We start from the raw sequence: 25,746 nt of genomic DNA, 5'->3' as shown, positions 1-25,746 counted from the left end.
CCATTTAGAACGGAGACAAGGAAACACTTTTTCTCACAGAGAGTGGTGAGTCTGTGGAATTCTCTGCCTCAGAGGGCGGTGGAGGCCGGTTCTCTGGATACTTTCAAGAAAGAGCTAGATAGGGCTCTTAAAAATAGCGGAGTCAGGGGATATGGGGAGAAGGCAGGAATGGGGTACTGATTGGGGATGATCAGCCATGATCACATTGAATGGCGGTGCTGGCTCGAAGGGCCGAATGGCCTACTCCTGCACCTATTGCCTATTGTCCTTGCCACAGGTGTCTATGGAGGCCAAGTCATCGGGTATTTTGAAAGGATCTTGATTAGTGCGGGCGCCAGGGGTTATGGGGAGAAGGCAGGAGAATGGAGTTAGGAGGAAGAGATAGATCAGCCAAGATTGAGCCAAGATAAAGCACACGGCATTGGGGGTTCAGTATTGATGTGGATAGAGAACTGGCTGGCAGACAGGAAGCAAAGAGTAGGAGTAAACGGGTCCTTTTCACAATGGCAGGCAGTGACTAGTGGGGTACCACAAGGCTCAGTTCTGGGACCCCAGCTATTTACGATATATATTAATGATTTGGACGAGGGAATTGAATGCAACATCTCCAAGTTTGCGGATGACACAAAGCTGGGGGGCAGTGTTAGCTGTGAGGAGGATGCTAGGAGACTGCAAGGTGACTTGGATAGGCTGGGTGAGTGGGCAAATGCATGGCAGATGCAGTATAATGTGGATAAATGTGAGGTTATCCACTTTGGTGGCAAAAACAGGAAAGTAGATTATTATCTGAATGGTGGCCGATTAGGAAAGGGGGAGATGCAACGAGACCTGGGTGCCATGGTACACCAGCCATTAAAAGTAGGCATGCATGTGCAGCAGGCAGTGAAGAAGGCGAATGGTATGTTAGCATTCATAGCAAAAGGATTTGAGTATAGGAGCAGGGAGGTTCTACTGCAGTTGTACAGGGTCTTGGTGAGACCACACCTGGAGTATTGCATACAGTTTTGGTCTCCTAATCTGAGGAAAGACATTCTTGCCATAGAGGGAGTACAGAGAAGGTTCACCAGACTGATTCCTGGGATGGCAGGACTTTCATATGAAGAAAGACTGGATAGACTCGGCTTGTACTCGCTAGAATTTAGAAGATTGAGGGGGGATCTTATAGAAACTTACAAAATTCTTAAGGGGTTGGACAGGCTAGATGCAGGAAGATTATTCCCAATGTTGGGGAAGTCCAGACCTAGGGATCACAGTTTAAGGATAAGAGGGAAGTCTTTTAGGACCGAGATGAGAAAATCATTTTTTACACAGAGAGTGGTGAATCTGTGGAATTCTCTGCCACAGAAGGTAGTTGAGGCCAGTTCATTGGCTATATTTAAGAGGGAGTTAGATGTGGCCCTTGTGGCTAAAGGGATCAGGGGGTATGGAGAGAAGGCAGGTACAGGATACTGAGTTGAATGATCAGCCATGATCATATTGAATGGCGGTGCAGGCTCGAAGGGCCGAATGGCCTACTGCTGCACCTATTTTCTATGTTTCTATGTTTCTATGAATGGCGGAGCAGACGTGATGGGCCGAATGGCATAATTCGGCATGGATTTATAAAAGGGTACAATGCTTGTGACGGTATCACACAGCACGGAAACAGGCCCTTCAACGTAACTTGCCCATGTGAACAAACATACCCCATCGACACTAGTCCCACCTGCCCGCGTTTGGCCTACATTCCTCTCCAGGGACCTGCCCAAGTTACCACAGAGCCAATGGCAGTTGGCAAATCCAGATGTCCCATGCACGTCACAATCTACTCGATGAGCGGACAAGCGGTTGAAAGTTAGGAGATCCTGAGAGGAAAGACTTGTAGAATACCAATCCCTTTAAAGGCACATGATGTCATTAAGTATCATGATTTTCCTATTCTATGCCCTATATCTCGCCCCCAAGCCATCTGCTCATTCCTTTTTGTTCATTTTTGGCACCAGCCACACTTTCGCTGCTTTAGTGAGTGGGAGGGCAGAATCATTGCAAGATCATCACAACCATTTTTATGGCTTGGAGCTTCAGTAATTTGTGGATGTTTAGTTTAGTATTTAGTTTAGAGATACAGCATGGAAACAGGCCCTTCGGCCCATCGAGTCCACGCTGACCATCGATCACCCGTTCGCACAAGGTCCATGCTATCCCACTTTCTCATCCACTCCCTACACACTAGGGGGCAAGTTACAGAGAGGCCCAATTAACCTACAAACCCGCACGTCTTTGGGATGTGGGAGGAAACCGGAGCACCCGAAGGAAACCCATGCGGTCACAGGGAGAAGGTGCAAACTCCACACAGACAACATACCAGGTCAGGTTCGGAAACGGGTCCCTGGCGCTGTGAGGCAGCAGCTCTACCCGCTGCACCATCGTGCCGCCTTGTAGGTAAGTTTAAAACGTTTCCCAAATCTGTCAAATGTAGCTCTTTGAGTTGGTGTAATTTGTGGAATTTTCTTTTGATGAGTATGTTGGCTGCTGCTCTCAATCCATTCAACAATGGCCTTGTTCAACAATGGATTTTAAATCTTAATTTCTCTTCAGTTTTGTCTGTGATGTCATCCATCGGTGAAGAAAGAGAGAAAATAGCCCGCCTTGATGAAGGCTCCTCATCGCAACCTGCTCCGGGATTTCATAATGTGTAGGGAGGAACTGCAGATGCTGATTTAAACTGAAGATAGACCCAAAAAGCTGGAGTAACTCCGCGGGTCAGGCAGCATCTCTATAGAGAAGGAATGGGTGACGTTTCGCTTCTCAACCTGAAGGAGGGTCTCGACCCGAAACGTCACCCATTCATTCTCTCCAGAGATGCTGCCTGACCCGCTGAGTTACTCCAGCATTTTGTGTCTGTCTTTGGAGTTTTTGTCGTGAGGATTTGTGTCAGAACACCTGGGGTGGCCATTTTCTATCTATTACCCAATCAAAGCTCATTGCTTGACACAGAGTGCTGGAGTAACTCAGCGGGTCAGGCAGCATCTGTGGAGAAAAGGAGCAGGTGATATTTCGGGTCGAGACCCTTCTTCAGATGTTGCTTGGGGGCGTTGACAGATATCAAGGTCGGGATAATCCATCTTCAACTGTCCCGCTGGTTCCACCAATAATTGAATTGTCGACTAGTTGTGGCCATTAATCTCTGGCAAACATGGAACTAAAGCACAAAGCTATTCAACCTCCCAGTAATTAAATATATCGGGACCGATAGGTCCGAAGTCATCGGTTTCCCAAACCTACCTCACCCACCACAACTTGTCTCTAATTTCTCATGAACCCTACGCCATAATATTGCCTCCTAGTTTAGTGTAGAGATGCAGCACGGAAACAGGCCCTTCAGCCCATCGAGCCCATGCCGACCAGCGATCACCCGTTCACACTAGTTCTATGTTATCCCACTTTCTCATCCTCTCCCTGCACACTAGGGGGCAATTGACGGAGGGGAGTAATTAACCTACAAACCCGCACGCCTTTGGGATGAGGGAGGAAATTCACGCGGTCACATTGAGAACGAGCAAACTCCACACGGGCAGCAACTGAAGTCATGATCAGATCCTGGCATTGTGAGGCAGTGGCGCTACCCGCTGCGCTACTCTGCCTAGATGTGATTTCATTACATTTGGGAATAATCAATGTTTTTCTCTTCCTCCATTCTGCATCGTAGTGTGTTCTGCGGTTTGCTGTTCATGCTGTTTGTGTCCATGTTTCTACCCTTCTGTCCACAGGGTAGTACCGTGTCAGGGTCATTACATAGCCTGAAGTAGCATCTCAACCCGGAATGTCACCCATTCCTTCTCTCCACAGATGCTGCCTGACCCGCTGAGTTACTCCAGCACTCTGTGAAACGTCACCTATCCACGTTCTCCACAGATGCTGCCTGACCTGCTGAGTTATGGTGCAGCAGCATCTATGGAGCTAAGGAAATAGGCAACGTTTCGGGCTGAAATCCTTCTGGAAATAGGCAACGTTTCGGGCCGAAACCCTTACGGGTTTCAGCCCAAAACGTTGCCTATTTCCTTAGCTCCATAGATGCTGCCTGACCCGCTGAGTTACTCCAGCACTCTGTGAAACGTCACCTATCCATGTTCTCCACAGATGCTGCCTGACCCGCTGAGTTACTCCAGCACTCCGTGTCTATCTTTACATTGCCTGCTCCAGATACTACAACATGAACACAGATCATTCCTGCATCCTCGTCAGCTGAGGGAATGCCCAATCAATGTCACTGCTCCTCAAAATCAAACCCTCTCCACAACCAAGATTCATGCTGCCTTCAACCACGTTTGTCTCACAGCTACTGGAGTTGCAAACTGTATTCCAAGTCCAGTTCATAAGGTCATAAGTGACAGGAGCACAATCAAGCCATTTGGCCCATCAAGTCTACTCCGCCATTCAATCATGTCTGATCTATCTCTCCCTGCTAACCCCATTCTCCTGCCTTCTCCCCGTAACCTCTGACATTCATACTAATTAAGAATCTATCTGTTTCTGCCTGAAAAATATCCACTGACTTGGCCACCACAGCTGTCTGTGGCAAAGACATGCAGCATTGAAACATAAAAAATAGAAAATTAGGTGCAGGAGTCGGCCATTCAGCTTTTCGAGCCAGCACCGCCATTCAATATGATCATGGCCGATCATCCAGAATCAGTACCCCGTTCCTGCTTTTCCCCCATATCCCTTGATTCCATTAGCTCTAAAAACTAAATCTAACTCTCTCTTGAACACATCCAGTGAATCGGCCTCCACTGCCCTCTGTGGCAGAGAATTCCGCAGATTCACAACTCTCTGGGTGAAGAAGTGTTTCCTCATCACAGTCCTAAATGGCCAACTCCTTATTCTTAAACCGTGGCCCCTGGTTCTGGACTCCCCCAACATGGGGAACATTTTTCCTGCATCTAGCCTGTCCAATCCTTTAAGAATTTTATATGGAGAGAAGGAATGGGAGACGTTTCGTCTCAAGACCCTACTTCAGACTGATCAGGTCTAACTCTCTTCAATAATGTGTACATTACTTACATGTTCAAACTAGTACAGTGAATCTCTCCTTAAAGAAAACATATGTGAACATTTTAAACAATTTTACACAGTCATTACAGATTCCGTCTGTTGAAAGCCTTCTTTAGAAGCATTGATCCACCAGTTACATTCCAGCGTCTCAAATTCTACTTGTTTCTTTCACCGATGTGACCTTTGGACTTGACTCATTGCTACACAATGACTCCTGAGTAGCTGTTGACTGTGTTTGACGTCAGGAGTTTATTCATCCACATACATTAGTTCCAAGTCTCCAGGTATGTCTCTTGCTGTCGTCACCAGAACCACATCAACACTTCCGTCATGGTTTCCAACACCGACTGAGCACATTTTGGAAAGCAGGTATGGATATCGTGATACAGAAAAAAAGGAACTGCAGGTGCTGGTTTACCAAAAAACCCCCCACTGTTGATTGAATGTGAGAATTAGAGCCATCAGACCAGTCGGAGGCGACTCAGAATGGGAACGTTAAAGAAATCCATAAAAAAATACTCTCTGTGGAGAACGTGGATAGGTGACGTTTCACAGAGTGCTGGAGTAACTCAGCGGGTGCAGCAGCATCTATGGAGCTAAGGAAATCGGTAAAGTTTCGGGCCAAAACCCTTCCGGGTTTCGGCCCGAAACGTTGCCTATTTCCAGAAGGGTTTCGGCCCGAAACATTGCCTATTTCCTTAGCTCCATAGATGCTGCTGCACCATAACTCAGCAGGTCAGGCAGCATCTGTGGAGAAGATGGATAGGTGACGTTTCACAGAGTGCTGGAGTAACTCAGCGGGTGCAGCAGCATCTATGGAGCTAAGGAAATCGGTAACGTTTCGGGCCAAAACCCTTCCGGGTTTCGGCCCGAAACGTTGCCTATTTCCAGAAGGGTTTCGGCCCGAAACGTTGCCTATTTCCTTAGCTCCATAGATGCTGTAGCACCATAACTCAGCGGGTCAGGCAGCATCTATGGGGAACATGGCTAGGTGACGTTTCACAGAGTGCTGGAGTAACTCAGCGGGTCAGGCAGCATCTGTGGAGAACATGGATAGGTGACGTTTCACAGAGTGCTGGAGTAACTCAGCGGGTTCTATGGAGCGTGTTAGCTGGGTAGAATGTATGGGTGACGTTTCAGGTCGAGACCCTTCTTCAGATTTCATCCACGTGTACATATCTCTGCTACCCCTTTGCTTGTTCTCAACCTGCCAGCGTGCGGTTTGTGCACCGTGCTTGGTGTTGGAGCGCTGACACATGCAAAGACAGGCATCGTTTGCATTGTTTCACTTTTGCTTTAAGCTTAGCTCGGTGAAGACTTCAGAACAGGTGCAGTTGCCCAGAGAGCAAACACAGCTGGGCGACACACTCTCTCTCTCCCTGCCTTCAATCAGATCCACACAAGCGTTCACAAAACGAACCTACTCAGCACCTCGTCACAAACCTCAACGCACTTTCTGCTGTTTTTGCCACTTTATTTTCGCGTTCTTCAATGTTACATCTTGCACTAAACCCAACACCCTTTATCACCATGGTGGGCCTCCTCCATGGCCAGAGTGAGTCCCACCGTAAATTGGAGGAGCAGCACCTCATATTTCGCTTGGGCAGTTTACACCCCAACGGTATGAACATTGACTTCTCCAATTTCAGGTAGTCCCTGCTTTCTCCCTCCTTCCCCTCCCCTTCCCAGCTCCCCCACAGCCCACTGTCTCCGCCTCTTCCTTTCTCCACCCCCACCTGCACATCAGTCTGAAGAAGGGTCTCGACCCAAAACGTCGCCTATTCCTTCGTTCTATAGATGCTGCCTCACCCGTTGAGTTTCTCCAGCATTTTTGTCTACCTTCGATTTTTCCAACATCTGCAGTTCCTTCTTAACCCTTTATCTCTGCACTGCGGAAGGCTTGATTGTATTTGTGTTTAGTTTGGTTTGGAGACGCAGCGTGGAAAACAGGCCCACACACCCACAGAATCCACGCTGAACATCGATCGCCCATTCACATTTATTCTGTGTTATACCATCTTTGCCACAAACCCGCACATCATTGGAGCGTGTGAGGAAACCGAAGTTCTCGGTGGAAACCCACGCAGTTCACGGGGAGAACGTGCAAACTCCGCACAGGCAGCATGTTTATGAACATTGAAACTGTCCTGACCATTGGCGCTGTCTGTGTGCACGGAGTTTGTACGTACTCCCCATGACCCACGGGGGTTTACTCCGGGTGCTCCGGTTTCCACCCAAACTCCAAAGACGTGCAGGGTTTTAGGCTAAATGGCTTCGGTAGGTTAATTATTCCCAGTGTGTGTGGGGTGGTGTTAGTGTGCGGGGATCGCTGGTCGGCGCGGACTCGTTGGGCCGAAGGGCCTGTCTCCGCGCTGTATCTCTAAACTAAACTCAACCTGTAAACAGTCACTTCTCAGGAAAGACACAAAGTGCTGGAGTAGCTCAGCAGGTCGGGCACAAAGAGTTACTCCAGCACTTTGTTTCTTTTCTGATAAAGCAGCACCTGCGCTTCCTGTGTCTACGTCTCGGGAACTTGCCCCAGCTAGTTTGCGTTCCTTTCTTTGGCACGTCGGCCAAGGACGGGCTTACTTCATTGTTTGAAGATGCCACAATGTGAAAGGGAGACCGAGGTTTCAGCCCAAATGGTCTCCCAGCATCTTAATTACCCAACGTTTGCTTTTTAAAAAGTGGAGTTTGTCAGATTTACCTTCCATTTCTGAGAAAAATTGTACTTAAAAAAAACCTGATATGTTTAAATGTAACAGCTCAGCTCGTGATTTATTTAACTTTGGAATATTGATGAATTGAAAGTAACAGCGTGGAAACAGACCCTTCGGCCCATCGTGTCCATGCCGACCATCCATCACCCGTTCACGCCAGGTCTGTATTATTTGATTATTGCGGATGTCAGAGGTTACGGGGAGAAGGCAGGAGAATGGGGTTAGGAGGGAGAGATAGATCAGCCATGATTGAATGGCGGAGTAAACTTGATGGGCCGAATGGCCTGATTGTTCTCCTATCACTTATGACCTTATGAACTGGACTTGGAATACAGTTTGCAACTCCAGTTGCTGTGAGACAAATGTGGTTGAAGGCAGCATGAATCTTGGTTGTGGAGAGGGTTTGATTTTGAGGAGCAGAGACATTGATTGGGCATTCCCTCAGCTGACGAGGATGCAGGAATGATCTGTGTTCACGTTGTAGTATCTGGAGCAGGCAATGTAAAGATAGACACAGAGTGCTGGAGTAACTCAGCGGGTCAGGCAGCATCTGTGGAGAACATGGATAGGTGGCGTTCTGTGTTGAGATGCTCCTTCAGGCTCTGACATGGCACTTCCCTGTGCTCCTGTTACTTCTGAACTATCTCACATTCTCATCCACATCCAACACACTCGGGCCAATTGATTTGCAAACCCGCGCGACTTTGGAGTGTGGGAGGAAACCGGAGCACCCGCAGAAAACCCACGCGGTTATAGGGAGAATGTACAAACTCCGTGCCGACAGCACCCGTAGTCAGGATCGAACCTGTGTCTCCGGCGCTGTGAGGCAGCAACTCTACCGCTGCGCCACCGTGCACCCCAAAAATACGAAACATACAGAGGACTGGATCGATAAACTATCGTTTCTGCGAGATGTTCACAAATCTAAATTATCCCCCCACGCACCCCCCCCCCCCCAACCCCCACCCACCATCCCCCCCCCCCCCCCCCCCCCACCCCCCGGACCCTCAGGGAAGATTGTTTCAACAACCGCAAAGAAATTCAAGAATAGAGAGCGGAATAACTGAGTAATGATGATTATTTACATTCAGTTGCAGTTTTGATGAACACTCTGCTATTCGTGTTATTTTTAAAAAATAAGTGAAAGAGATGTTGGCATGATGACAATTGCATGCACAACCAAAGCATCAACTCTAAATATAGCTGCTACAGAATTAGTGTTGCGTTGAATTTGACTATGAAAATAACAGTTGTGTTTCCAACACTCCAACACTCTGTGATTCTATCCAATTTTATCACTTCAGTATTCCTAAAGCCGGCAACAAAATAGAAAATCAAAATCAGATGTTATCACCCCCCCGTCAGAGAATGCGGCACAGGAGATCCTTCTTCCCTGTGGCTATCAAAGTGGCCAACTCCTCCCCCTTCTGTGGTGGGGTAGACTGAGACTGACTCCCCCCCCCCCCCCCCCCCCCCCCCCCCAATCTTTGCACCCCCCAATCCTTTCCACTTTAATTTCATGTTACATGTAACTTGTGTTTTATGACTGTAGTCAGATCAATTTCCCTCCTGGGATGAATAAAGCTCTATTGTATTGTATCTTCCCGCGTTGTATCGTATTGTATCATTTCCGTATCGTATCGTTAACAGGTATATTTCATGTCTACTGAGTTCAGGTCCTTTGGAACGTGGAATTAAACAACTGCGGGTCTCAGTTAATCTGTATTTAATGCACCAACGTAGCTCATCCCTCCTAATAGTCCAATTTTCTCGGCTGAGGAGATTCTTGGCTGCGTTCCCAGATGCAGTGAACAATCTTGGAAAAACCCATTCACTTCCAGGCCCTGGTCAAACAATGTTCTTGGTGATGTTCATTCATAACAAACCACGGTGAAATGTCACCGTGCCAACACTAACCCAGCAATGAGCCATTGCGAAGTGTGTGCAGAGCATCTACAGATATTATTGACTGAATTGAGTCACAGAGACACAGAGTCACACAGAGCAGAAACAGACCCTTCGGCCAAACTTGCCCACGCGGACCACCGATGGTGAATCTGTGGGATTCTTTGCCACAGACAGCTGTGGAGGCCAGGTCAGTGGATATTTTGTTTAAGCAGAGATAGATAGATTATTGATTAGTCCGGGTGTCAGGGGTTATGGGGAGAAGGCAGGAGAATGGGGTTAGGAGGGAGAGATGCGGCCTGACCAGCCCCTTACAGAGCCTCATCCCTGTTTTTGTATGCAAGCCCTCTCGATATAAATGGTCGCATTGAGTTTGCTTTCTTTACTACGGATACCCCACCCCCTTGGATACCCGGAGCAGTATAAGCAGCGTACGCAATAGAGGTAACTAGATATTCAGCACGGGCGCTGAGCTGTCTGAAGTGCCTCAGTGATGCTCCCTCACCTCTGTGACAGGTTGTGAGTTTGAACTCTCTTTCCCAGAGCCGGAGCGCATAATGAGACAGGAAGCTGACAACACACGTTGAAAATGCCACTTTGAGACCGTTACTACACTTGTTCTCTCCGCTAGCTGTGGAGAAAGCTGCTGATTTATTTGTTAGAAGAGTATGGATGTTCTTTCTTTTTCTTGACAATAATTAACAGTCGACAATTAACGGCCTCCAAGGAGATGATTTGTCTGTTTAATTCATTCATCGTCGTGGGACATTCCTCTGCATATTAGTTGAGTTTAGTTTAGAGATACAGCGTGGAAACAGGCCCTTCGGCCCACCGAGTCCGTGCCGACCAGCGATCACCCACACACTAACACTACCCTACACACACTAGGTACAATCTTACCGAAGGCCAATTAGCCTACAGACCTGCACGTCTTTGGAGTGTGGGAGGAAACCGAAGCACCCGGAGAAACCCCACGCAGGTCGCGGGGAGAACGTGCAAACTCCCTACAGAGAGCAGGGATCCCGTAGTCAGGATCGAACCTGGGTCTCTGGCGCCGGGAGGCAGCAACTCTACCGCTGCGCCACCTTGCCGACCTAATTTTTAGATCGAATACCCTGTCTGACCAAAACTACAGCAGGTAGATGAGTTGGTACGAGTGGCATCATATTTGTGAACTTTGTGGATGGGAAGTGTAGATCACTCATGTTATGAGTCATACTGTAGCTCCACCCACTAGTTTAATAGAAAGCTTCTCTTCCCTTTCTTTGCCAGCCTAGAGTTGTGTGTTAAGATGAAGTTACCTTCGCTGTAATACTAATAAAAGTATTTGGATCTTAATCACTGGCCGTGAGTTAAGTCATTCCAACAACAGATCCCAACAACATGGTGTCAGAAGTGGAATGGCTAGCAGTACCTGGTACTTGTCGACTCATATTCAGGATGGTTTGACATCGATTTTCTTAGCAGCCCCACTTCTCGGGGGGAAGTTTTAAAACTCGCTCGCCATTTTGCAGACCACGGAGCTCCTTGCATACTGCTATCTGATAACGGCAGCCAATTTACCAGCCAACACTTCAAGGAGTTTGCTGCACGCTGGGGTTTTCGCCACATCACCAGCAGCCCTGAATATCCACGGTCGAATGGACTAGCTGAGCGGGCTGTCAGGAGTGCCAAACAGATCATGGAAGGATCGTACAGAGCTAATTCCGACGTGTACCTAGACCTGCTCAACCTACGCAACATGTCGCGCGACCCCATCATGGGTTCACCTGCTCAACGTTTATTGTCGAGGCAGACCCGAGCCACGGTGCCTGTGGCAAATCAGACATTGATCCCACAGGTGGTCCCACCATCGGAAGCCCAGTCCAGGCTGCAGCAAGAGCGTGACATTCAAAAACAGTGGCATGACAAGACAAGCAGGCCGCTGCCACCATTAACCAAGGGGCAGGTGGTTCGTTTGCAAACTGACAAAGGTATCGGTGTAATTTCTGGAACTGCTTCTGAGCCACGCTCATGTCTGGTCAGTGCCGATGGTGGCACCTACAGGCGTAACAGACAACATATCGTGCCTGTGAATGAGTCGGCTCCACCTCCGTGTTATCCAGACCGTACAAGTGTACTTCCGTCCACATCCAGTGGCATCGATCCAGCACAACAACCCACTTCTGAAACGGCTGCTCTGCCAATGGCGATGCCTCCCGCGCCTGAGCCACAGTCCCCTGTTACATCACCGGGAATGCTGGTTCAATCTCCCTCACCAGTGAAGCCACCGGCTCTGACCCCCCAGTGGCAAAAAACAAAGATGGTTGATATCGCACACGTGCTGGTCGTGTTTGCGAGCCCACAGTGAAGTACCCGGGCTACGCTTGACTTTCCTCCAGCTTATTATCAATTACTATGCATGACTTATTTAGTCAATGATTTTGTGCTGACATTGAATTCTTGAAGAGGGAGGATGGAGATCAGTGTCACTCATGTTATGAGTCATAATGTGTAGCTCCACCCACTAGTTTAATGGAAAGCCTCTCTTCCCTTTCTTCGCCAGTCTAGAGTTATGTGTTGAGATGAAGTCACCTACGCTGTAATACTAATACAAGACTTTGGATCTTAATCACTGTGCATGAGTTGAGTTATTCCAACAACAGACCCCAACGACAGGAAGACCATCATCTCTAGGAAGGAACTGCAGATGCCGGTTTATACCGAAGATAGACACAAAATGCTGGAGTGACTCAGCGGGTCAGGCAGCATCTCTGGATAGAAGGAATGAGTCTGAAGAAGGGTCTCAACCCGAAACGTCACCAATTCCTTCTCCCCAGAGATGTTGCCTGTCCCGCTGAATTACTCCAGCTTTTTGTGTCTGTCTCCTGACCCTGTTTACATGAGGCTAAAAGAGGAAGGACTGTAGGGATTTCCGATTGAAGAGCACACATATTTTTTTGAAATTATATAAATAAACCAAGTCCATTCATAACTAATGAAGCACAAAGCTCTGTGGCAAAAAAAATCGTACATTTTGCATTTACCATTTAGGATGTCAAATCGAAAAGTCGCCACTGATTTGCCAATATATTGATAATTACAGAATAAAATGTCTAGATGTTTATCAGTTTATTGTGAAGATATTCTCTCCTAAAGCACATGCTCCCAGCAGACACACAAGAAGAATTATACTGCAACAGTCACAGTTAATTATTCAACTGAAAGGCAATATTTCTTACCTGGAAGCTAGACTATGAAAACATCTCATCACACAGGAACAAGTTTCAGTTTAGTTTATTGTCAACATGTCCCGAGGTACAGTGAAAAGCCTTTGTTGCGCGCTAACCAGTCAACAGAAAGACAATACACGATTAAAATCGAACCGTTCATAGTGTACAGATACATGATTAGGGAATAATAGACAATAGACAATAGGTGCAGGAGTAGGCCATCCGGCCCTTCGAGCCAGCACCGCCATTCAATGTGATCATGGCTGATCATCCCCAATCAGTACCCCGTTCCTGCCTTCTCCCCAAATCCACTGACTCCACTATCTTTAAGAGCGCTATCTAGCTCTCTCTTGAATGTATCCAGAGAACCTGCCTCCACCGCTCTCTGAGGCAGAGAATTCCACAGACTCACAACTCTCTGTGAGAAAAAGTGTTTCCTCGTCTCCGTTCTAAATGGCTTACCCCTTATTCTTAAACTGTGGCCCCTGGTTCTGGACTCCCCCAACATCGGGAACATGTTTCCTGCCTCTAGTGTGTCCAAACCCTTAACAATCTTATATGTTTCAATAAGATAGCCTCTCATCCTTCTAAACTCCAGAGTGTACAAGCCCAGCCGCTCCATTCTCTCAGCATATGACAGTCCCGCCATCCCAGGAATTAACCTTGTAAACCTACGCTGCACTCCCTCAATAGCAAGAATGTCCCTTAAATTAGGGGGCCAAAACTGCACACAATACTCCAGGTGTGGTCTCACTAGGGCCCTGTACAACTGCAGAAGGACCTCTTTGCTCCTATATTCGACTCCTCTTGTTATAAAGGCTAACATGCCATTCACTTTCTTCACTGCCTGCTGTACCTGCATGCTTACTTTCATAGACTGATGAACAAGGACCCCCAGATCCCGTTGTACTTCCCCTTTTCCCAACTTGACGCCATTTAGATAGTAATCTGCTTTCCTGTTTTTGATACCAAAGTGGATAACCTCACATTTATCCGCATTAAACTGCATCTGCCATGCATCTGCCTACTCCCCCAACCTGTCCAAGTCACCCTGCATTCTCATAGCATCCTCCTCACAGTTCACACTGCCACCCAGCTATCTGCAAATTGCTAATGTTACTTTGAATCCCTTCATCCAAATCATTGATGTATATTGTAAATAGCTGCGGTCCCAGCACCGAACCTTGCGGTTCCCCACTAGTCACTGCCTGCCATTCTGAAAGGGACCCGTTAATCCCTACTATTTGTTTCCTGTCTGCCAACCACTTCTCTATCCATGTCAGCACTCTACCCCCAATACCATGTGCCCTAATTTTGCCCACTAATCTCCGATGTGGGACCTTATCAAATGCTTTCTGAAAGTCCAGATACACTACATCCATTGGCTCTCCCTTGTCCATTTTCCTAGTTACATCCTCAAAAAATTCCAGAAGATTAGTCAAGCATGATTTCCCCTTCGTAAATCCATGCTGACTCGAACCGACCCTGTTACTGCTATCCAAATGTGTGGCTATTTCATCTTTCATAATTGACTCCAGCATCTTCCCTACCACCGATGTCAGGCTAACTGGTCTATAATTCCCTGTTTTCTCTCTCCCGCCTTTCTTAAAAAGTGGGATAACATTAGCTACCCTCCAATCCACAGGAACAGATCCTGAGTCTATAGAACATTGGAAAATTATCACCAATGCATCCACGATTTCTAGAGCCACTTCCTTAAGTACCCTGGGATGCAGACCATCAGGCCCTGGGGATTTATCAGCATTCGGTCCCATCAGTCTATCCAACACCATTTCCTTCCTAATGTGGATTTCCTTCAGTTCCTCCGTCACCCCAGATCCTCTGGCCACTACTATATCAGGAAGATTGTTTGTGTCCTCCTTAGTGAAGACGGATCCAAAGTACCTGTTCAACTCATCTGCCATTTCCTTGTTCCCCATAATAAATTCACCCGTTTTGGTCTTCAAGGGTCCAACTTTGGTCTTAACTAATTTTTTCCTCTTCACATACCTAACGAAGCTTTTACTATCCTGCTTTATATTCTTGGCTAGCTTACCCTCGTACCTCATCTTTTCTCCATGTATTGTCTTTTTACTTATCTTCTGTTGCTCTTTAAACATCACCCAATCCTCTTGCTTCCCGCTCATCTTTGCTACGTTGTACTTCTTCGCTTTTATTTTTATACTGTCCCTGACGTCCCTTGTCAGCCACGGTCGTCCCTTTCTCCCCTTGGAATCTTTATTCCTCCAAGGAATGAACTGATTCTGCACCTTCTGTATTATTTCCAGAAGTACCTGCCATTGTTGTTCCACTGTCATCCCTGCCAGGTTATCTTTCAAGTCAACTTTGGCCAGCTCCTCCCTCATGGCCCCATAGTCCCCTTTATTCAACTGCAACACTGACACCTCCGATCTACCCTCCTCCCTCTCCAATTGTAGATTAAACCTGACCATGTTATGGTCACTGCCTCCTAATGGCTCATTAACCTCAAGTTCCCTCAATAAATCTGGTTCATTACATAATACTAAATGCAGAATTGCCTTCTCCCTGGTAGGCTCCAATACAAGCTGCTCTAAGAATCCATCACGAAGGCACTCCACAAACTCCCTTTCTTGGGGTCCAGTACCAACCTGATTTCCCCAGTCTACCTGCATGTTGAAATCTCCCATAACAACCACAGCATTACCTTTTGCTACATGCCAATTTTAACTCCTGATTCAACTTGCACCCTATGTCCAGGCTACTGTTTGGGGGCCTGTAGATAAGTCCCATTAGGGTCTTTTTACCCTTACAATTCCTTAGTTCTATCCATACTGACTCCACATCTCCTGTTTCAATGTCACCCCTTGCAAGGGACTGAATTTCATTCCTCACCAACAGACCTACCCCACCCCCTCTGCCCACCTGTCTGTCTTTTCAATAGGACGTGTACCCTTGAATATTCAGTTCCCAGCCCTGGCCCTCTTGCAGCCATGTCTCTGTAATTCCCACAACATCATACTTGGCGGTTTCTAACTGAGCCTCAAGCTCGTCCACTTTATTTCTAATACTTCACGCATTCTTATACAACACTTTGACCTCCGTATTCACGTCCCCCCTCGCACCGCTCGCAACTGGCCCTGACCTTACTCTTTTATCCCTTGATTCGTGGAAGGTAAAGCCAGCAAAGTCCTGATCAAAGAGGGTCACCAATGAGGTAGATAGTAGTTTAGGACCGCTCTCTAGTTGTGGTAGGATGGTTCAGTTCCCTGATAACAGCTGGGAACAGTACAATGAGGTCTTAATGACAGAAACTTGACTAAGAGTAAAACGAGGTCTTGCGCAGAAACTTGACTTGCAATAAAACGAGGTCTTGCTCATAATGGACCTCAGAAAGATTGAACCGGATGACAACCAGAATGAGATGATTATCCACGTCCCACATGTATGAGCGGCACGGTGGCGCAGGAAGTCACCGGCTAGGTGTCAAAAAGTTCACTTTGTGGGCGGCTCCAACTCCTTGTGTCTCAGTAAAAGTGATCAATTCAGCAGGCAAATTAAAATAATATTGTCTGAAAGTGCAACACCTCACAGCTGGATACTTTAGTTGGCCACCATGACATCAGCCTATGGTAACGTGCTTTCAGTGGTTCAATGAAGCTTTATTTATAAGCTGTGCAACTACACAATGAATTTAAGAAGGAACGGCAGATGCTGGAAAATCGAAGGTAGACAAAAGTGCTGGAGAAACTCAGCGGGTGCAGCAGCACCTATGGAGCTAAGGAAATAGGCAACGTTTCGGGCCGAAACCCTTCCGGGTTTCGGCCCGAAACGTTGCCTATTTCCTTCAGGGTTTCGGCCCGAAACGTTGCCTATTTCCGTCGCTCCATAGATGCTGCTGCGCCCGCTGAGTTTCTCCAACACTTTTGTCGACCACACAATGAAGTTCTTTCTGCATATTTACACAGAGAGTTCTCTCACGCATGCTTCCAAAGTCCAAGTCCAGTCCGCGCACTAGCTCCCGGTTTCCGTTAGTGGTAAGCCACCAGGATTCGCCACCCTCCGGCTAAAGAAATTCCTCCGCATCCCCTTTCGAAAGGTACGTCCTTTTATTCTGAGGCTGCGGCCTCTGGTCCTGGACTCTCCCACCAGCGGAAACATCCTCTCCGCATCCACTCTATCCAGGCCTTTCACTATTCGGTAAGTTTTCGCTGCTGTCCCCCCCCCCCCCTCATGCGTCTAAGCTCCGTGATGCGACGGTGAGTCACGCCTTGGTGTACGCGGTGTTCTGCCACAACAGTGACAAATATTCCAAAACTGTGAAGTCGCACGAAGAATCCAACCTGGTGCATGTTTAGCAACCCAATAACCTCCTCCGCTGTACATCCAATCAAAAGTTAGAATTCTGCCGACTCAGAGTTTGAATCACCTTCCGTTGTTTTTTTTAAAGTTTTTTCTCTTGGAAACCGTCCAGTTGTGAGAGGCTGATATCAAAGGCAACTTACAAAACACAGCAATAAAGGGGGGAAAACACACGCACAGTCTCAATACTCTTCTTTGAAGGGCGATTAGAGCGTTCGTCCAGGCACGGCAGAATGTGGGACTGATCGGCAACACCTGCAGGCTCCTGCAAGCTGCACAAATAGTCCATGCGACTGTAGAATGAGGCACTTAAACCAGCGTGGGAAATAACCAGCGGCATGCCCATAATGCGGCCTCCATTCAGCATGTGTGAATTAAGGGACAAAAGTTTAGGGGCAACATGAGGGGGAACTTCTTTACTCAGAGAGTGGTAGCTGTGTGGAATGAGCTTCCAGTGGAAGTGGTGGAGGCAGGTGGATGGTTGGACAAAAGCCAGAAATGAAAAAAGGTATACGACCAAAGGAGAGAAGAATTATGAATTGTGAAGCCAGAGGAGGGAATGTAGGGGGAGGGGGGGGGGGGGGAGGGGGGTAATAGGTGCAGGTCCTGGTGGAGCACAGGGAGGGGAGGGGGAAGGAAGGGGGATGTGAGTGTATTTCTAATACAGATTGACAGATACTTGATAAGTACGGGTGTTAGGGTCATGGGGAGTAAGCAGGAGAATGGGGTTGAGAGGGAAAGATAGATCGAATGGCAGACTAGACTCGATGGGCTGAATGGCCTAATGCTGTCTTCTGACCGTCTGGTCTTATGAGTGCACCTGACTAGTTTATCTATAACGTGGTGAGAAATGTTCATTTCTCTCCCACTGAGTTAGAACAATCGGTGACTGTCAAGTGATTAATTTATCAGCCTGAGATTGACTTGGGTAAATATATCAACGATGTTGGCTTCGAAAAAACATTTTCCCTGTTCTTTCAGGAAATAATTAATTTCATGGATTTAATCGAATTCAATGGATTTAGTGAAACAACCTGATTTATAGTATCGTACAGTCACAGATTAAACCTTTCACTTATTCAAAGTCAATCAATTATCCGGCACAGTTACATTATTAGTCCACATTAATCCAAGATTACAGGGAACTAATCAGATGGTGCTTTAGATCTGCATTCTACGGACATTTCTTTCTTGATACAAGGACACCAAATCAGGCAATCCATCACCCTTACAGGTAGTTATTTAAATCTCCTATCTAATCAATAATTTCTAATAGGGATGAATGTCCACATATTTGAAACTGTTTCCATTTAGAACATGTGGTGGAATTTCAATGTTAAATCGAAAAGGAAATTTGAATTAATACGTTTTTAATTGGGTGACAGCGAGGTCAATGAAAGTGTGAAAGTTAGACCATCACACGTATTAAAGATCATTTTTAACAACTTAATAAGGAGCTTTTAACTCTATTAAAAATTAATTAGTAAATCTTTAGAGGTTATTTCAAGAGAGGTTGATTAGGGGAAAAAAAGCATTTAAAAGTCTCGATGCTTTTGAGCCTCTTTAATGCACAAGGACTAACGCCATAAATTCCATTTGCAGAATAAATCTAAAATTGTATATTAGTCTGAGATTAATGACTATGACAGTCTGAACAAGGGTCTCGGCCCGAACCGTCACCTATTCCTTCGCTCCATAGATGCTGCCTCACCCGCTGAGTTTCTCCAACATTTTTGTCCACCTTCGAATTTTCCAGCATCTGCAGTTCCTTCTTAAACAAGACAATGTAACCCTTACCATTACAGCGGTTGCAGTATATAAAATATTTCGGGTGCTTAAGTTTAAATTTAAATGTACAATACAATGTTGAATATTGAGACATTATGGAAAAACAAAGGCAAATGTTTTAATTAGAGACACAGCACAGAAACAAGGCCTTTCGGCCCATCGAGTCCATGCCGACCATCGATCACCCGTTCACACTAGTTCTATGTTATCCCACTTTCTCATCCACTCCCTACACATGAGGGGGCAAGTTACAGAGGGTCGATTAACCTGCAAACCCGCACATCCTGTGATGTGGGAGGAGACCGGTGCACCCGTAGGAAACCCACACAGGCCCAGGGAAACGTGCAAACTCCACACGGACAGAACCCGAGGTCAGGTTTGAACCTGCGTCTCTGGTGCTGTGAGGCAGTGGCTCTACCAGCCTGCGACCTCACAGGTAACCAGTTTACTGATTTTTAATTGTAAAGCATTGATATAAAGGTGTCACGAAGGCTATAGAATATTGAAATTCCATCTGACTTCAGATTATTGAACCTTTCCACTATAACTTGGTATTAATGCTGCAACTCACGTGTAGATAAATCTCCAGCACGTGAGCAGATATATCCGAGGTTATTGTGGGAAGCTAGAGAAGAAATCGCAAGAGCTCAGATAGAGATTGACAGTGTGAATGCACAGTGTTTTACCCAGGGTCGGGCAATCAAGAACCAGAAGACATAGGTTTAAGGTGAGAGGGGCAAGATTTAGTGGGAACCTGACTTGTTCAGTCAGTGGGGGATAGCTGTATCGAACAAGCCAATAGAGGAGGTACACACAATTGCTGGGGAAACTCAGCGGGTGAGTTTCCCCAGCAATTGTGTGTACCTTCGATATTCCAGCATCTGCAGTTCCCTTTTGAACACAATAGAGGAGGTAGTTGAGGTAGGTCCTATAACAGCATTTAAAACGCACTTGGACAGGTACATGGATAGTCATACAGTGTGGAAACAGGCCTTTTGTCCCAACTTGCCCACACTGGCTAACAATGTCCCAGCTACACTAGTCCCACCTGCCCGCGTTTGGTCCATATCCCTCCAAACCTGTCCTATCCATGTACCTGTCCAAATGTTGCTTAAACATTGGGATAGTCCCAGCCTCAACTACCTCCTCTGGCAGCTTGTTCCATACACCCACTACCCTTTGTGTGAAAAAGTTACCCCTCAGATTCCTATTAAATCTTTTCCCCCTCACCTTGAACCTATGTCCTCTGGTCCTCGATTCCCCCAACTCTGGGCTAGACACTGTGCATCTAACCGATCTATTCCTCTCATGATTTTGTACACCTCTATAAAATCTCCCCTCATCCTCCTGCGCTCCATGGAATAGAGACCCAGCCTAATCAACCTCTCCCTATAGCTCACACCCTCTAGTCCTGGCAACATCCTCGTAAATCTTTTCTGAACCCTTTCAAGCTTGGCAACTTGAAAGGTTTGTGCCAAATGTGGGCAGGTGGAACTAGTGTAGATGAGGCATCTTGGTCAGCGTGGTCAAGTTGGGCTAAGAATAACCAGGAATGGCACGGTGGCGCAGCGGTAGAGTTGCTGCCTCACAGCACAGTAACCCAGGTTCGATCCTGACCACGGGCGCTGTCTTTACGGAGTGTGTACATTTTCCCCGCGACCTGCGTGGGTTTTCTCCGGGTGCTCTGGTTTCCTCCCACACTCCAAAGACGTGCAGGTTTGTAGGTTAATTGACTTGGTGTAAGTGTAAATTGTCTCTAGCGTGTGTAGGATAGTGTTAGTGTGTAGGTGATCACTGGTTGGCACGGACTGGGCGGGCCGAAGGGCCTGTTTCCGCTCTATGTCTCTTACACTTACTGTAAGTCTAAAGCGTGAAAGAACAAAGTGCAGGAGTGGTTAATAAAACACACAGACAAGAGAATAGATCTACCTGTCTGCACCTGTATGATGAGCAAAGCCAATAGACAAACAAATGATCAAAGGACTGGTCTGTCTCAATGAAAAGTTGCTGATGAAGCTAATCCCATCGTTGTATAGATGGGCGACACAGATGTGCACAGTTTACCCAGATGTGCAAAAACCAACCTGATTGCCGTTATACGCCCACATTTGAGATGAAAACTAAACATGTTCAAAAATAACAGGTGATGATGTACGTGAATGCAGGAGCATCAGCTGGGACGGGAATAATTGCCCACATTTGTAGGTGCTGCCATCCAAATAACGTTGTGATAATTCTTTATCGTGGTTCTTCGTTGAGTTTATTGTCACGTGCAGCGAGGTGCAGCGAACAACTTTTGTTGCGAGCTAACCAGCCAACGGAAAGGCAACACGAGGTCACGATCGAGCCGTCCGCAGAGCACAAAAGAGTGGAGTCAAATACCGCGAAAATACAAGTAGGCACACAGAATGCTGGAGTAACTCAGCGGGACAGGCAGAAGTCTGAAGAAGTGTCTCGACCAGAAACATCACCCATTCCTTGTCATTCCTGCACATAAGGAACTGCAGATTCTGGTTTAAACCGAAGATGTTGTTCCATTGTTTAAAAAGGGGTCTAAGAGTAAACCTAGCAATTATAGACCTGTTAGTTTGACGTCAGTGGTGGGCAAATAGAGAATGGAAAGAATACTTAGAGATAATATATATAAGCATCTGGATAAACAGGGTCTGATTAGGAACAGTCAACATGGATTTGTGCCTGGAAGGTCATGTTTAACTAATCTTCTTGAATTTTTTGAAGATGTTACTCGGGAAATTGATGAGGGTAAAGCAGTGGATGTTGTGTACATGGACTTCAGTAAGGCCTTTGACAAGGTTCCTCATGGAAGGTTGGTTAAGAAGGTTCAATGGTTGGGTATTAATGGTGGAGTAGCAAGATGGATTCAACAGTGGCTGAATGGGAGATGCCAGAGAGTAATGGTGGATGGTTGTTTGTCAGGTTGGAGGCCAGTGACGAGTGGGGTGCCACAGGGATCTGTGTTGGGTCCACTGTTGTTTGTCATGTACATCAATGATCTGGACGATGGTGTGGTAAATTGGATTAGTAAGTATGCAGATGATACTAAGATAGGTGGGGTTGCGGGTAATGAAGTAGAGTTTCAAAGTCTACAGAGAGATTTATGCCAGTTGGAAGAGTGGGCTGAAAGATGGCAGATGGAGTTTAATGCTGATAAGTGTGAGGTGCTACATCTTGGCAGGACAAATCAAAATAGGACGTACATGGTAAATGGTAGGGAATTGAAGAATGTAGGTGAACAGAGGGATCTGGGAATAACTGTGCACAGTTCCCTGAAAGTGGAATCTCATGTAGATAGGGTGGTAAAGAAAGCTTTTGGTGTGCTGGCCTTTATAAATCAGAGCATTGAGTATAGAAGTTGGGATGTAATGTTAAAATTGTACAAGGCATTGGTGAGGCCAATTCTGGAGTATGGTGTACAATTTTGGTCGCCTAATTATAGGAAGGATGTCAACAAAATAGAGAGAGTACAGAGGAGATTTACTAGAATGTTGCCTGGGTTTCAGCAACTAAGTTACAGAGAAAGGTTGAACAAGTTAGGGCTTTATTCTTTGGAGCGCAGAAGGTTAAGGGGGGACTTGATAGAGGTTTTTAAAATGATGAGAGGGGTAGACAGAGTTGACGTGGAAAAGCTTTTCCCACTGAGAGTAGGGAAGTTTCAAACAAGGGGACATGACTTGAGAATTAAGGGACTGAAGTTTAGGGGTAACATGAGGGGGAACTTCTTTACTCAGAGAGTGGTAGCTGTGTGGAATGAGCTTCCAGTGAAGGTGATGGAGGCAGGTTCGTTTTTATCATTTAAAAATAAATTGGATAGTTATATGGATGGGAAAGGAATGGAGGGTTATGGTCTGAGCGCAGGTATATGGGACTAGGGGAGAATACGTGTTCGGCACGGACTAGAAGGGTCGAGATGGCCTGTTTCCGTGCTGTAATTGTTATATGGTTATATGGTTATATGGTTATAGACACAAATAGCTGGAGTAACTCAACGGGACAGGCAGCATCTCTGAAAGGAAGGGATGGGTGACAATAGACGATAGGTGCAGGAGTAGGCCATTCGGCCCTTCGAGCCATTAAGCGATCATGGCTGATCATCCACAATCAGTACCCCGTTCCTGCCTTCTCCCCATATCCCCTGACTCCGCTATCTTAAAGAGCCCTATCGAGCTCTCTCTTGAAAGTATCAAGAGAACCGGCCTCCACCGCCCTCTGAGGCAGAGAATTCCACAGACTCACAATTCTCTGTGTGAAAAAGTGTTTCCTCGTCTCCGTTCTAAATGGCGTTTCGGGTCGAGACCCTTCTTCTGACTGGTTCGGGATAAGGGAAACGAGAGATATAGATGGTGATGTAGAGAGATAAAGAACAATGAATGAAAGATATGCAAAAAGGTAACAATGATAAAGGAAGCAGGCCATTGTTAGTTGTTTGTTGGGTGAAAATGAGAAGCTGGTGCGACTTGGGTGGGGGAGGGATGGAGAGAGTGGGAATGTCGGGGCTACGTGAAGTGAGAGAAATCAATATTCATATCACTGGGCTGTTCCTTCCTACACAAGACAATAAGATTAGCTCCATCAATCAATTAGCTTCAGAGAGCAATATTAAAACAATGCCATGCTCAATCTTTCCCAAAGCTATGCTATAATTTTTATTTAAGAAGGAACTGCAGATGCTGGAAAAATCGAGGTAGACAAAAATGCTGGAGAAACTCAGCGGGTGAGGCAGCATCTATGGAGCGAAGGAAATAGGTGACGTTTCGCTTCAGACTGATGTCGAGACTCTTCTTCAGACTGATGTGGAGGTTCCCGCCCCCCCCCCCCCCCCCCCATGCCCACTTCAGTCTGAAGAAGGGTCTCGACCCGAAACGTCACCTATTCCTTCGCTCCATCGATGCTGCCTCACCCGCTGAGTTCCTCCAGCATTTGTGTCGACCTTATAATTTGTATTTGTTTTTTTAAATTCAAATGGATCTTTTCAAATCATGTGATTGCACTGAGTGATTGCAGATCCTCATCTATGACCAGCGCACAAGAGTTGCTTGGGTTGCCCGCCATCTTGAACATTGATTCTCTCAATCAGTCCGCTCCATTCAAAAGAGTGAGCTGAGGGATTCTCATAGATATGGGAATACCTCATAGAAACATAGAAAATAGGTGCAGGAGTAGGCCATTCGGCCCTTCAAGCCAGCAATATGATCATGGCTGTTCATCCTAAATCAGTCTCCCGTTCCTGCTTTTTCCCCATATCCCTTGATTTCGTTAGCCCTAAGAGCTAAATCTACTCGGTGAATTGGCCTCCACCGCCTTCTGTGGCAGAGAATTCCACAGATTCACAACTCTCTGGGTGATAAAGACTTCATGGGCTGAATGGCCTAATTCTGCTCCTTTCCCTTAGGAACTCGTGAATTTGGGATATTCAAAGTTTGGCAAGTCCTTGAAGAAACGCTGACTGAAGTGTTGTTGGAGTAATCTTCCTGCATTCACAAAAAACCCAGAGAGGACACCAGAATGCAATCTTGTGATGCTCAAGCCGATGACAACCCTGTTTCCGAGAATGTGAAAATTAATTAATTTCAATTTATCATTCATCAATGCTATTTATTTCGAGTGATATAGCACGGAAATGGGCTCTTTCTCAATACAATTATTTTTAAACAAAGCCATGCACCTTTTCAAGTGTGACATTTGAAATTATTTAAAGCACAGGCCAGGAATTAAAACACATTCAGAAATGCTGACGAGAGTTCAGTCATGTCAATGACTAATTCCATTTTTTTTCCCAAGTGAGGATTCTTCTGACACAAAAAAATATCAATGTATGCTTATGGGATGTACATGCTAATAATAATTCATTAACTGCTAAGTATAAATCAGCGGATAATTAACACCAGAAGTTTGACAAGTCTTGGAGATAGTAAGCTAAGTAAAAGGTAATCAACTTTCTGTTTAAGAAGGAACTGCAGATGCTGGAGTATTGCGTACAGTTTTGGTCTCCAAATCTGAGGAAAGACATTCTTGCCATAGAGGGAGTACAGAGAAGGTTCGCCCGAACTGATTCCTGGGATGTCAGGACTTTCATATGAAGAAAGACTGGATAGGCTTTTACTCGCTAGAATTTAGAAGATTGAGGGGGGATCTTATAGAAACTCACAAAATTCTTAACGCTGAGTTTCTCCAGCATTTTTGTGTAAAATTCTTAAGGGGTTGGACAGGCTAGATGCAGGAAGATTGTTCCCGATGTTGGGGAAGTCCAGGACAAGGGGTCACAGTTTAAGGATAAGGGGGAAATCTTTTAGGACCGAGATGAGAAAAAAAAATTTCATACAGAGAGTGGTGAATCTCTGGAATTCGCTGCCACAGAAGGTAGTTGAGGCCACAGTTCATTGGCTATATTTAAGAGGGAGTTAGATGTGGCCCTTGTGGCTAAAGGGATCAGGGGGTGTGGAGAGAAGGCAGGTACAGGATACTGAGTTGGATGATCAGCCATGATCATATTGAATGGCGGTGTAGACTCGAAGGGCCGAATGGCCTACTCCTGCACCTATGTTTCTATGTTTCTATGCTGGAAAATCGAAGTTGGACAAAAATGCTGGCGACTCAGCGGGTGAGGCAGCATCTATGGAGCGAAGGAAATAGAGACCCTTCTTCAGACTGCTTTCTGTATTGGCAATCATCGCCTTTTATTCTAACAATGGACTTCACCGTCAAATATAAAACAAAATAACTTTCTT

This window comes from Amblyraja radiata, chromosome 20 (genome assembly GCF_010909765.2).
Source record: "Amblyraja radiata isolate CabotCenter1 chromosome 20, sAmbRad1.1.pri, whole genome shotgun sequence".
Lineage (NCBI taxonomy): Eukaryota > Metazoa > Chordata > Chondrichthyes > Rajiformes > Rajidae > Amblyraja > Amblyraja radiata.
This window is presented reverse-complemented; position numbering follows the sequence as displayed.